This window comes from Taudactylus pleione, unplaced genomic scaffold, assembly GCF_031769625.1.
Source record: "Taudactylus pleione unplaced genomic scaffold, aTauple2 ptg000619l, whole genome shotgun sequence".
Taxonomy (NCBI): Eukaryota; Metazoa; Chordata; class Amphibia; order Anura; family Myobatrachidae; genus Taudactylus; species Taudactylus pleione.
The window spans coordinates 2,078,629-2,092,576 of record NW_028285021.1 but is presented as its reverse complement, the minus strand read 5'-3'; positions in this window follow the sequence as shown (position 1 = coordinate 2,092,576).

Here is a 13,948-nt window from a genome sequence, read left to right as displayed (position 1 = left end):
CCACATTGCTGAGGATAGAGATAACAGAAGCGTTAGCTAACGGGGTTAGGCACTAGGGGGAGGGTTAGGCACCGGTGAGGGACGGGGAGGGGAAGGTTAAGTATATGCACTTGGGGGGAGGTTAGGTTTAGGCACCGGGGAGGGGGAGGTTAGGTTTAGGCACTAGGGGGGAGGGTTATGGTTAGGCACCGAGAAGGGTGGGTTAGGGTGCGGGGAGGGTTAGGGTTAGTTATATACACACCATTGACTGCTATGGGTGTCGATATTCTGACTAGCGGCATCCCGACAGCCGGGATATCATACCCAACCCTGTAAAACAACACGTTCATCCCAGTAGTAATAATTTAGATAATTAAACCTTGTTTGTATAGTGACATGTATTTGGCCTTTATTAATGCAGTTCTCATTTAGACACTGGCTGGTGTGTACGGGGGTCCCCTTTAATAAATAGAGTGTGTTAATGTGGTATATATAGACAGACAGGATCACCATTGCGTACTTTATTATTATACATATGTTACATTATTACAGCTTTCCCAGGACTATGGTGTATTTAGTACAGTGCATGATCTGGTAGATTATACTGTAAGTGCTATCAGTATTTACTATATATATTTATAAAGGGGCCCTAGACCAGGCACTGTAGTATTCATGCAGGCTTTGTCCTTTCTAATGGTTGACCAAGCCTCTGTAGTGACTGGCCCCTACCACTGCATTTCCCGGTGGGCCCTTCATGCCCCAGTCTGACACTGGCAGTGGGTGTCCCTATGCCCGGGTGATCTTTGCCACCATTAGCATATTTTTGCAGCTGCATTGCATATGAAATCGCAGTTGCAATCGCATGAGCGTCCAGTTCTGAATCAGGTCCATAGTGTACACCCTCATCTTACACTTGTGTCATTGGTGCTGATGCTCTTCATGTCTTCTATGGGCTCTTGTCAGTTGGAAACGTGCCAGCATCAGCAGCAGGGTACCCGCAGCATTGTCACAGTCTCTCACGTCACATCCCAGCTGTGCTAAGCTAATATATATTGTATAAGCGTTTTACTACTAACCAATAACTGCTATGAGATTAGACACATGATTCTGAGTTACACACAATGCTGATGTTTGTGCAAATGGCCGATGGCGCACAAGTTGCTAAACATTTGCACCGTGCATGCGTCCCACGGTGTGTACACACAGAGGCGCAGTAGTGAGTGAGATGCTCGGTATCCGGAGTGTATAGGAAATGTGCTGGGTGTTCCTGGGCAGTGACTGGGAGGTGGCTGATCAGACACCAGTAGATGGTCCGTCTTATGGGAGTGTCGCTGAGCTGGTTGTGATCTCAGATGCTTAATCGCTCACAATGGAGGCCACACGCTGACAGAGAATCTGCACCTAGCATGGGGCTGGCGCAAGTTGTTATGGTGCGACCGATGGCAGTGGCGTAACTAGAGTATTTGGAGCTCAGGACAAGTTCAAAAATGGAGCCCCACCTATGTGCGTGTCAAAAAAATGGGCGTGGGCACATATCACAAGGGGCGTGGCCACTGAAAAATGGGCGTGTCAACATGACACACCCCTTTCTCGTCACTCTGGGAACATTCCTTTCCTTACGCACCTTAATGCCCCCAATAGTAGTGCCCCTCTTGCAATGCCCACTGTAGTAATGCCCCTTATGCAATGTCCCCAGTAGCAGTGCCCCATGTAGCTTATGCCCTTTATACAGTGCCCCCAGTAGTGGTCCCCCTTATGCAGGCCCCCAGTAGTGCCCCTTAAACAGTGTCCCCGGCATGCAATGCCCCCAGTAGTGGTTCCTCTTATGCAGGCCCACAGTAGTGCCCCTTATACAGTACCGCCAGTAGTGGTCCCCCTTATGCAGGCCCCCAGTAGTGCCCCTTATACAGTGCCCCCAGTAGTGTTCCTCCTTATGCAGGCCCCAGTAGTGCCCATTATACAGTGCCCCCAGTAGTGGCCCCCCTTATGCAGGCCCCAGTAGTGATTCCCGCTATGCAGTGCCCCTTATACAGTACCCCCAGTATGCAATGCCCCAGTAGTGGTCCCCCTTATGCAAGCTCCCAGTAGTGCCACTTATACAGTACCCCCAGTTGTGGTCCCCCTTATGCAGGCCCCCAGTAGTGCCCCTTATACAGTGCCCCAGTAGTGGTCCCCCTTATACAGGCCCCCATTAGTGCCCCTTATATAGTACCCCCCGTAGTGGTCCCCCTTATGCAGGCCCCAGTAGTGATTCCCCCTATACAGTGCTCCTTATACAGTACCCCCCAGTACGCATTGCCCCAGTAGTGGTCCCTCTTATGCAGGCCCCCAGTAGTGCCCTTTATACAGTACCCCCAGTAGTGTCCCCCTTATGCAGGCCTCCAGTAGTGATCCCCCTATGCAGTGCCCCTTATACAGTGCCCCCCGTAGTGATCCTCCCTATTCAGTGCCCCCAGTATACATAACACACACAGTGACACAGGCATACATACACACACAAAACAATTACTTACCTGAATCCCCGCTCCTGCTGCGCCCACCGCTGTCTGCTCCTCCTTCCTCCCGCGTGGTCCTGCTCGGTACTATGGGAGAGACGTCATGACGTCTCTCCCATCACCCACTGCAGGATCCGGAAGGCGGAGCTCATGAGTGAGCTGCAGCCCGACTCTGGCAGTGGGCGCAGCAGCCAATGAGAGTCTGTCTCTCATTGGCTACTGAAACACACACATCGCCGCCGGGTAGTGTGAGTGTACTACCCAGCGCCAGCGGCGATGTGTGTGTAACTGTGTAGTGTGGACCGCACTCACTGCATTCTGCATTACACTGACTAACTAGGGTGTACCTCCGGGACCTGTACTGTGGCCAGGGACGCCCCCCCCGCGCCGGACACAAGCCCCGGCGGCCCTGCCCTAGTTATGCCAGTGACCGATGGTTACATGTAAAGATGCACCAAGCAGTATATCAGCATCTAAAGACGCACAAAGTGGGAGTCTCAGTCCTTACACAGTCAGACGCACGGATGTACACCAGGGAAGGGCTTGTAGCGGTATTAGCATAAAGTCACATATACAAGGCCGACAAATGACGAGCACACAGACGCTACACGGGCGCTGCAGCAACCCGCTCAGAATCAGCCCCATAAAGTATTATCGCCATCACCTTACATGTTAATGCATAGAAACATATAAATCAGTACATCATTATTTATTACTATGTGACTCCATTGGCCTTAGCTATTCTAATACTGTATATTCAGCTGTTACTGTACATCTTATCTGCCACTGCGCTGCCATCTACTGTCTCAGGGCATAACCTCTTCTGTTTGTAACTATCAGCTCTTGTTCATGTCATACCTATTATGATGGTAACTCAGCCATAACTATGGCTCGCGCCGACTGGTGCAGGCCGGGGCGGGGCTACGGACACTGAGCATTACAGCAGTGCCCGGAGCATCCTCAGGATACTCCAGGCAGCTGTTAGGGCAGCGATGTGCGCGTTTGAAGCGTCTTAGGGCCGCTCAAGGGGGCACTGCTGCATAGATTATGGCTGCAGGATGCCGTTCCAGGTACCCTGCTAGCCAGTTACAGGAGCCGTTGGTGAGCGGTGTTGCCGCCCACAGGGCTCTGCGCTCTGTGCTGCCGCACCGCTCGCACACACCTAGTTACGGCCCTGGATGGTAATGAATGCATATTGCCCATAATTTGTGGTTGCTGTATTTGTTTTGTGCATTATTATTGTCATCTGTTTAGTACTTGCTGAGGCAAATGCTCCTATTACCGATATGCTGATTGCCAGGTACCCAGGTTACAGAGCCAGCGGTGACTAGGTGAGCTGGGGTTACCTTAACGTTCAGGATCACAAAGACAAGACAACAGGTATCTTTATTATATTTTACTCTTTATTATATTGTAAGGTAGCATTACTATGCACCAATACATCCACTGTCGTCCTGGGGTGGATGGTATTTTCCTTAGTGAATACCTGTGAGTGTAGGAAATCTATTAGTGTCTTGGTGTAGTGACTGGTGAATTTGATGTTTCCTGTTGGTGTATAGAATAACATGGGTGAGTGAGTGTTCTGTGGCTATCCATCTGATGAATAGGTTATATATGTACCTCTTCCATAGGATCAGCTTTGCTGCATAGCTATGCCCGGTCCAGACGTTAGTGTCCTCCCACCTACTGATGAATATGTTTGTATAGCTAGGGGCAAAGCTGGTCCCTACCTCTGTCCCTGTTCTCTGTAAATAGTATTCCCAGTCAAGCCAGATCAATGATCTTTTCCTAGAAGTATGAAGTGATTCTGCGTGGGGAGTTTATGGTTCTGTCTGAGCTTAAATTTGTTAATGCTTTTAAGGTCCTGGTCATGGTCATTGATGATATATAGCACAGTGACTTAGCTTGTGACCAGCTAGTGGTCGTCACCCCATGGTAGTAATGTAATTACTTGTGTTGTGGGTTTTCCCTACATCCTTCTATAATGCTTCTAATTTTCTTTTGTTTCTGTTTAGGGTTGTTGTCATGTCCCTGCTAGTTCAGAGACCTACACCCAGGCCTAAAAATGGTTCCCTCATAACTTCTTCATCTGTATATGATTTATCTTTATGGTTGGGCTTTTGCTGATGGGACTGGGCTCGGGTTGTCTCACAGATTGTGTGTCTGTGTCCCTCTCCTACTTGCTGTCTTTTTCTCTATATTCAAACACCCCTTTCTTTTGGAGGCAACATTGAGTTTCTTGTAAATAGGTCCTCCCTGAGGGTGGTCTAGTGTGAATGAGGTCAGGGGTTTATGGTGGGTGCCAACTGAGTGGTCGGGATTTCTATTCTTGGTTGTGTTTTTTTACCAATCTTATCTCCGAAGTATGTAGATCTATTAATGCCTGTGATATGTTCTTCTCCTCTTGTCGGTTTGCTTTTAATTAATGTTTTAAGATTGGTACATTTGGTAAAAAATCCAATGTGTCAATAATTTTTGTGTCGACCATTTCATTGTTGACCTTTGAAACCTGTTGACCTTTTGTACCTGTCTGTCTTCATCCATGTAGACATTTTGCCTCCTATGTGCATGCTTGTGATCAGATCTATGTAAGGAGCACAGACATGGGACTCACACGTATGATCGCAGAGGTGACTTTGGCGGATCTTTACACACCAGCTGGATCCCAGGTCTTCCAGCCAGACCTCCCATGGCAGCAATCCTAGTACTCTCTGTACAGCTGGTGCACCGGCAGACATGGAGAGACAGTGTCAGCGCAATTTGAACCTGGTGCCTGTCCGCCACCAGCATCGCTGTCTCTCCATGACTGTCTGCCAGTGCTTCAGCTGTAATCAGCTGGCAGACCGGCACTAAATCAACACCGCTGACACCTGGGCCCCCCTCGACGGTCCTGACTGGACCGGCCTACCTTGTGTGAATAACTGGGTGCAGGGGGAGCGGCGGGCCTCAGAGGCAGCTCGGGCACCATAGCAGCTGCACTCTTTCCACCCACGGTTGTTACGCCACTGTTTGCATGCATGTTAGCAAATAGTGGTGTCCTTTTCAGGAGCAATGGAACGGGGCTACAGGCAAGGACAATTTAACAAAAAAGGCTGCAGGTGCACTTCAGGATCCAGTCTTCAACCCGGGCAACACGCGGGTATCCCAGCTAGTACAAAATAATCAAACACAACGTATTGGTCTAAATAAAACATGTTATTTAATGCCCCGGCCAATGACACTCCTATTCTATCACTCATCATATAACTTCCAACATCAACTTTAATATCTAATTAAATATATGAAATTATTATGTCAGTTTATTCTTCTGAACATCATTGCTCCTCTTTTCTGCATCACCCTGTGCTGTGTAGTGAAGAAAACTGTTATTTTGTGTAAATATTTAGTCTTTAGATAAACATCACATATTACAGCTAAGAATATAGTTACTCTGTAATGACAGCATCAGTTCCTGTTATGTTATTATATATACAGTAATTGGTCACCTGTGAGTAGAGGTAGAGATTTTGAAGTGATGGGGGAGCAATTTGTAACCAAATTAATCAGACTAGCATTAGGCAACCGGTCACCCTACAACCGCGCAACTATGAGACATTTCTGGTGTGCTGGGACTTGCAGTTCCACAAATGCTGGGGCATGTACTAACCAGCGATTGCTCACACATCGAACAAAGCTCCAGCGTTTCAGTTACTGTGGCCATTCTGAGTGACCATAGGATCTGCGTCCAATGCTGCATTTGCGGGCAGCTGCGAAAGCTCCGGGGGGCGTCTCAGTACAAATTCCGCCGGCTGATGCATTAGCATATTATAGCAATCGCTAAGCTGCAAAATTCACAAATGCGTTTGCATTAGCGTACAGCTCTGACTCACACCCAGTATGTACCATAGTGTGCCATATGTAATGGGAGAAGGAGAAATAACGGTACGGGCATGTACAGGGTAAGTAATGTGTACGGTGGGAAGGTGCCAGGGCATGTGCCATACTGTGACATATGTAATGGGAGAAGGAGAAATAATGGTCTGGGCATGTACAGGGTAAGTAATGTGTATGGTGGGAAGGTGCCACGGAATCCCATGGGAAAGGCATTTGAATTGGACAGATCAGAGGAGATGCACAAACCAGGATATTACCTAGGGGAAGATACGCAATCTGGCTCTGCCTGCTGTGGTGCATGTTACATACATGATGAGCTGCAATACAATGATATAGAGGAGGACTTAAGGCCCCCATACACGGTGCGATTCAAAGTTGGTAAGATGTGTTGTACGGTAGCCCTTGAAATTCTTCCCTTGAAATTCTTCAAACGATGTGGTCAAATGGTGTACGATTGATTGTTACGATCATAGGATAAGATGCATAGAAGTGAATCAGATTGTACTCAAAAGATCGTAGATCTCTCTGCAAAACAATCTGACCTGCGATCCAACTAGAGGACGGCGGGGACACGCATCGGGGTCGCAGAACACACAAAAAACACCTATTTTCACACGATTGGTCTGTACAACCCGTCGAAACTGTCCATATCGGGTAAAAGAATTGCACCGTGTATGGGCACCTTTACCCTGGATATTATCACAACTCCATTTGGTGTGGAAGTAATGTTGCTCTATGTAGATGAACAACAGCTGAGTTTCCTATGTACATTAAACTCACTAACATGTATTTTTCGTGTATAATACCTTATAAATTATCCAACTTAACTCCTAAAATAAAGACACAGAGAACAGTGTTGGCGTTTTAAATCTTTGTCAATTTTATTTTTGATAAACAATAGATTTTTTTGACTATAAGTTAAACTAATATTGGTGACGGCACAAAAAGAACGGACATGACAATAACAACAAACAGATCAAACACACACACACACACACACACACACAAGCCAAGCATTGGTGATCAACTCTCCTTTTCTTTTAAGCACCCATCCGGGTGGTATAGCCATTTCCCATCCAGGGCAATTGGCTGACACCTTACTCCACTTTTAAGGAGCGCGCACCCACTAAGCCTAACTATAAACATAACTAACCAAGTGCCGCTCTTTTCCGCCAAGCGAGGCCTAAACCGATGCACCGCCACCATAGCTCAAACCCCAGATAGAAACGCCTTAACCAGCAGAAAATTCCTTCCAGAAAAATAGCCACAAGTGCAGGACTAAGGTGCACACCATCTCCCTGTTACAAATGAACATCGTGAAATTGTATCAATACATGCTCCACCACACCACCTCCAGCCTACAGCATGTACCTAGCCACAGCAGTATTGACTTTTCTCCTAGCCACATCAAGCCGCGCAGCAGACCCAGCATTCCTCCACACACGCCTAGGGACAATGAAGGACCACACCAACTTACAGGAAGGCATGGCCTCCGCTATCAAATGAAAGTCTCTAATGATAACCGAGTGCAAATCTAGAGCAGTGCGCTGACCTAAGTCATTCCCACCCAGATGCAGCACTATCACCTTAGGTAACCCATAAGCCTGCACAGCAGAGATCAGCCTATCTAAAAGAGAGCCCCAGCACATCCCTCGAACACCTAACCAGCTAATTAAATGCGCCTGAGTGAAACTGCTAGTATCAGATGCTAATGGGGATTGAGCAGCCCAGAAAACATAGGAATGCCTTAAAACCCAGATCGGCTCGACATCGAATCCACCTGAAAACATGTGAAATGGAAAGAAAAAAACATACAAAGCAGCTGAATTACATACACACCACACTGACAAGACATGTAAGCGTAACAAAAACATAATAGAAGGGGAAAAACGTAGCCAACCGGACTTGAGGCAAAAAACCTAAAAAACCCCAGAGTAAACTATTAATCACGCCATATCATATAATTCAGAAGCCAATTGGGCCCCCGGGGAAAAATAAAAAATTCCTCATAGACTCCCGCAGTATGTCGGCGAGCGGTTAGGCCTCCGGTGAGCTACGTTGGAACACAACAGATAAACCTGGACGAATATAGCGACGGAACGCAGCAGAGCGCCACTGACCAAGGGATTGTATATCCCCGTCGGATAATCCAGCAGCAGCCGCAGTTGTAGCAGCTCCAAATCTAAAGAAGTGAGCACCGAACTCGCTCGTCTCGAGCCATAAAGATGCCAAGCAATGCTTCAAGACATGACAAAACTGGTATTTCGTAACCTCGTGTATCAACCATGCCCCATCCTGTTCGCCACGCACTTGTTCGAAGACGCGTGACAGCGCCACTGGACATGCCGCAAGAATGGGACATGGTTGCAGCGAAAGTCAGCGGCCTCTACAAGCCTGGTCCGTCTTGGAGCATCATATAAGGCATAGCACCGCGTCCGGGCGTACAATTACATCCACAACATGGATTGGTGGGTCAGCTCTCTTAGAGGGGGCAACTAATTCACAGACACGAAACGCTCCATGGAACGCCATGGCAAAAAACTGCAAAAACAAGCTCTCAAAATTTTAAAAACAAACTGCAGGGACCACAGCCAACAAGCGAGTCATCCTGGACCACCCCACAAAGCACTCGAGATTATGAAGGACCCGGAGGGGTCGGGCCTTTTATATAACGCAAAGAAAAATGACACGCCTTCTAAAATACGCCACACCACAGCGAGCGAGCGCCCTTGCGAGTACAGATCCCAAATAGAGGTCACCATGAGAAACATACACGGAGACGGAGCCAACGGCAAGCTGCTCAGCTGCTGCTGCACCTCCCGACATCGCAATGGCTGTGACCACAGGCCTGACTCTGTCCGGAGCACGGTGGGGCCTAGCGTGATCCGGATCAGCGGTGGCAGGGACCGCTGCTTGCCACTGATCCCCAAACACTGAGGCGGATCCAGCGGAAAGCTGCACAGCCACGGATCCGCCTACTGGCACAGCAAAGGCCGCGACCCCAGGCCTACCAGGGTACGGGGGAGATTGGCCAGCTTCCACCTCCTCTTAATTGCAGGCCAATCACACTCCTTGTTATATTATTCATTATTACGTTGCTTTGCAGCATATTAATAATGAACTTGAATTTCTAAACTAAATTTATAATATCTGATCAAATTATAATCTTCTATATTTAATCGCTCCTCTCTTCAGCATCATCACCCTGTGCTTTATAGTGAACAAAAGTAAGAAAACTGTTATATTGTGTAAATATTTACAGTCATATTTTATTAGCAAAGCATCAAATATTGCATATAAAGATATAGTAACATTCTAATAACAACATCAGTTGGTCACCCTGTGACGTGGGTTATTAGAAGGACATGATGGGAGACAGTTGCACTATAATAACAAATCAGTGTTCTCCAAACACTTTAATTATCAAATTGTTTCTGCAATCCAGATGATGTTGTTAATGTTATGTGGGCACTAGTGGGGGTATAAGTGTAATGTGAGGCTACTACTATTTATGTTATGTGTTGGCTCTTTATTAAAAGTTTGGTTATTAATGTGTAGTGAAATTGTTAGGGCTATTAATATATTGTGGTGCTTTTAATGCAATATTTTTACATGTGGAAGATAATAATTGTGACTTTTTTATTTTGATTGCTGTTTATTTAAGCAAATCAAATATAATACATATAAATGTTATTGTTTTTGTGACTGTGCTTGTTGAGGAGAACTAATCCGCTGCCTGGGAGTCCTCCTCTGCTCCTTCCCTCCCTGTATTGTGTCACTCGCATTCCTGCCAGTTCCACCTCTGCAGCATCTCCAGGATCCGGCCCTTTCACACTGTGGAAGTATCTAAACCTCTCATTTCATTCACTCCCTTATTATCTCCCTCCTCTATTACTGTAACCTCCTTATCTCTGACTTTCCCAAGTCTCTCCTTCTCCCTCTTCAATCTCTCCTACCCGCCATTGCCTGCCATATTTTCCTTTCTCACATCTCTACCTCAGTTTACAGTCTGTGCCATTCCCTACACTATCTCCTACAGAATAAAGTTCACCCTGTCCTACAGATCCATCAGCTACTCCTCTCCCTTTATGTCTCTAACCTCAATTACATGTGACGTCACTCAGAGGCGTTTCTAGAGAGGAGGGGGCCCGTGTGAAGTCTCCAACACGGGCCCCCTCCTCTCTGTCCGGCGGCCAGCAGCGCACTGAGCTGTACACAGCCAGCACCGGAGTTATAGACTCTGGGCACTAGAGTGTGCCCAGAGTCTATAAAGTATGCGCATGTCACCGGGAAAATTACAGCAGCGGCCATTTTCCTTGTACTGCACTTGCGCAAACGTCGGGAGAATTATCCCTGCGTCGATGTGAGATTCCGGAGAGGTAAGTAATACTATGGATGCAGGGTGTGCAGTGCGGGCCCCCCCTGGACCCAGGGGCCCGTGTGCCCCGCACACCCTGCACCCATTATAGATACACCCCTGACGTCACTCCTGCCCATCTCCCAATGCCTGCCGCCTCAATACTAGATGGGTTACCTCTTCCATGTTTTTGCACATGCTGCTCCTAAGCTGTGGGACACACTCCCATGTCCCATTAGATTAGCCACTTGTCTCCAAGGACCTCAGAAGTCACCTCTTCATTCAAGCCTATGAGCCCTCCTAACTCTTCTGCCCTTGCTACCAATTATATTCCCCACTCAGTGCCACCCTATTTGTGTTTCCCCTCTAATATGTAAGCTCTCATAAGCAGGGCTCTGTTCCCTTGTGTTTTCCTTCCTAACACTCACCCCTGTCTCACTGTTTCCTGAGCCCAATCTTTTGAGCACTGGCCTATGTTAGGCTGCTGCTGCTTGTCACTGACTGGTCAGTAGCTGGATCTGCAATTCTGTGTTCTGTTTATATTCTGTCAATTTGTTGTTGATTGGTCATTGAATAGTTTGTGCTGTGGAATTATTTATTGTTTTAGCATTGCTTAATATTGTTAAAAGTGTTCTCTGTTCACCCATTACTACATTTTGTTACACCTTACAAAAAAGATGACAATAATAATCATTATATTAGTGCTAGGCTAATTTGATTAATGTGAGTGGAAGTCATTAAATTGGAGATTGATCCTTTTAATTCAATGATGGGTCCTGATGAGGGGATTGAGGTTTATTGGTCATTGTGCTGTGTGTCACAGGGGGTGAATAGTACCTATCACATTATCAAAAAAAGGTCCCAATATTCCAGGACCTGTCCAAGCAGCAACAGAGCATAAGATCCCAAAATCTGCAGGTAATGAAAGCTGCAAGAACAGGTAGCAGAGAGCAGCACAGTTTACCACCTGTCAGATTCTGTTGGGACAGTAACAACTTTGGGGTACTGTCCTGCAGTGTGAGGACTTTGTCCAACTTGCAGACACAGTCAGGTGTGATCCACTTCATGTTACTCTGCTTGTGATAGGGGAGCCAAGAGCTATAGCGAGCGTCCATGATGATGACCATCGCGACCATCGGGCTTGCGACGGAGACCCTGCAGTAGGGTCTCCTTGCCGCAAGCCCTGGAGTGATTTTGGCTCTATCAGAGCCAAAATCACTCCCACTGACATCACTAGTGATGTCAGTGGGGCCGGCTTCAGACGGTAGGCGTTCCCATGGGAATGCCTCCGTCTGGCCGCCACGCCCCCGGCACGCCCACCAAAGGGGGCGTGCTGTCAATCAACATCGACAGCACGCCCCCTTTGGTGCAAGACCCGGAGCGACAGCTTGGTTGTCGCAGTCCGGGTCTCGCGCGTGCGCACGACGGAGCTCCCTCCGTCGTGCGCATCTTCAGTGGGGAACATCGACCCGCTTGCGAGCGTACTGCCGCTCGCGAGCGGGTCTGAATGACCCCCCATAGTGTGCTCCTCTTTGTCCCCACACCCTCCTGCACTTCCTCTCCTTTCTCCTCCACGTGGCTCCCCTCACACAGAGACCAGGCAGACATCAGTGTAAGTGGGTTCCTCTATTCTCAATTGCCCACTGCTATCTGCATTCTACCTCCATTCCTCTTCTTCCTGTGTTTGTCCCACACTCTGTTTGTGCTCTCCCTCTGTGTCTGTCAACATCTTTGTGTTAGTCTCTCTGTCTCCAACCTCTATGTGTACCTGTCTCTCTGTATGTGTAGCTGTCTCTGTATGTGCGCCTCCCACCTTTGCACTTGGCTCCCATTGCCCCCTATGTCATCTGTTCCCCTCCTTTTTCTCCCATCTACTTGGATAACACATGTTTCTCTTGTACCAAACCCCACCGCCCCCCCACCACCACCACCACCTCATCTTCCACTTCTCACTTCATAATCTACTTCCCTACTCTTCTGGCTGACGTGATAGGAAAAACAAGTGTTGGTTGCTGCCCGTCAGAAGTTATATGGACAAGCAGAAATACAACTGTGCCCACCTCCACATAACTGAACCTGCGAATGACAGGTGAGCACAATGTTCTTATTTTAATAATTTTTGCTTAGTGTCTCTATTGGAAACCTTTGCCCTAGGGTTACAATTAAACAATTGCTGTGACCCCAGGGTGCTGTGTTTGAGAAATTGTAGAAACCACTGCCCATACTTTGGCATCACCACCCTGACATCTTTAGTGTGTGAAGATTTTCACCACCCTTAAAAAACATATGATCTGCTGAGAGTCTTTTAGTGATCAGTCTGATGTGATTGTGGCTGACTGACTAACAGTGAGCTCACTGAGTGGGCATCAACATCATTATCTGCAATCAGCTCCCAGCACTTCAGGATCAACAGAGTTTCCTTTGAGTCGAGATTTTGAAATGATAGGGGAGCAATTTGTAGCTAGATTAATCAGGTCAGTATTAGGCAACTAGTTGCCCTACAATTGTGCAACTATGAGACCTGTTTGTGTGCTGGAACTTGTAGTTTCACAACTGCTGGATCATGTGGCAATATGATATCGAGTGAGATTGGGTCTGTGTGGACATCAGGACAGGGCCGTAACTAGGGGGGTGCAATCCATGCAGCTGCGCAGGGCTCTGTTGGCGGCACTGTTGCTACCCCACAGTCTTTGCTTTTGGCTGCAGTGTGCCTGTAATGGCGCCCTGCAACTAGTATTGCTGCAGCACTGCCACCTGAAGTGTCCTTTGGATGATAGACAGACACCCTGCCATACTTACAGCTGTCCGGAGAGTCTTCAAGACTCTCTAGGCACAGCTGCATTTCCAGGTATTGGCAGCCCCGCCCCCGTATGCAATGTCAAGAAGTCATGCGCAAAGGGAGCAAGGCCGGCATGGGGAGCTCAGAGCCCTTTGGTACGGCTCTGCATCAGGGAGTTACTATTTGTTACATCTGCAAGTGACAGTGTGTCTGGTTTGAAAGATGCCGATGCCGGACAGAGTTTTATGTTTTTTGTAGAGGCCATGAGCTCAGAGGTAGCTGTTTGGTGATAGAGGAGGATATGTCTGGATACTTGTCTGGATATTATCACATCTCCATTTGGTGTGGAAGTAATGTTGCATGTATAACAGAGCTGCCAACTGACACAGCAATGTTTTATTATTGTACATTTATACAACATAATTACGCACAAAGTATTGGTCTAAATATATTTTAGTTAAGGTC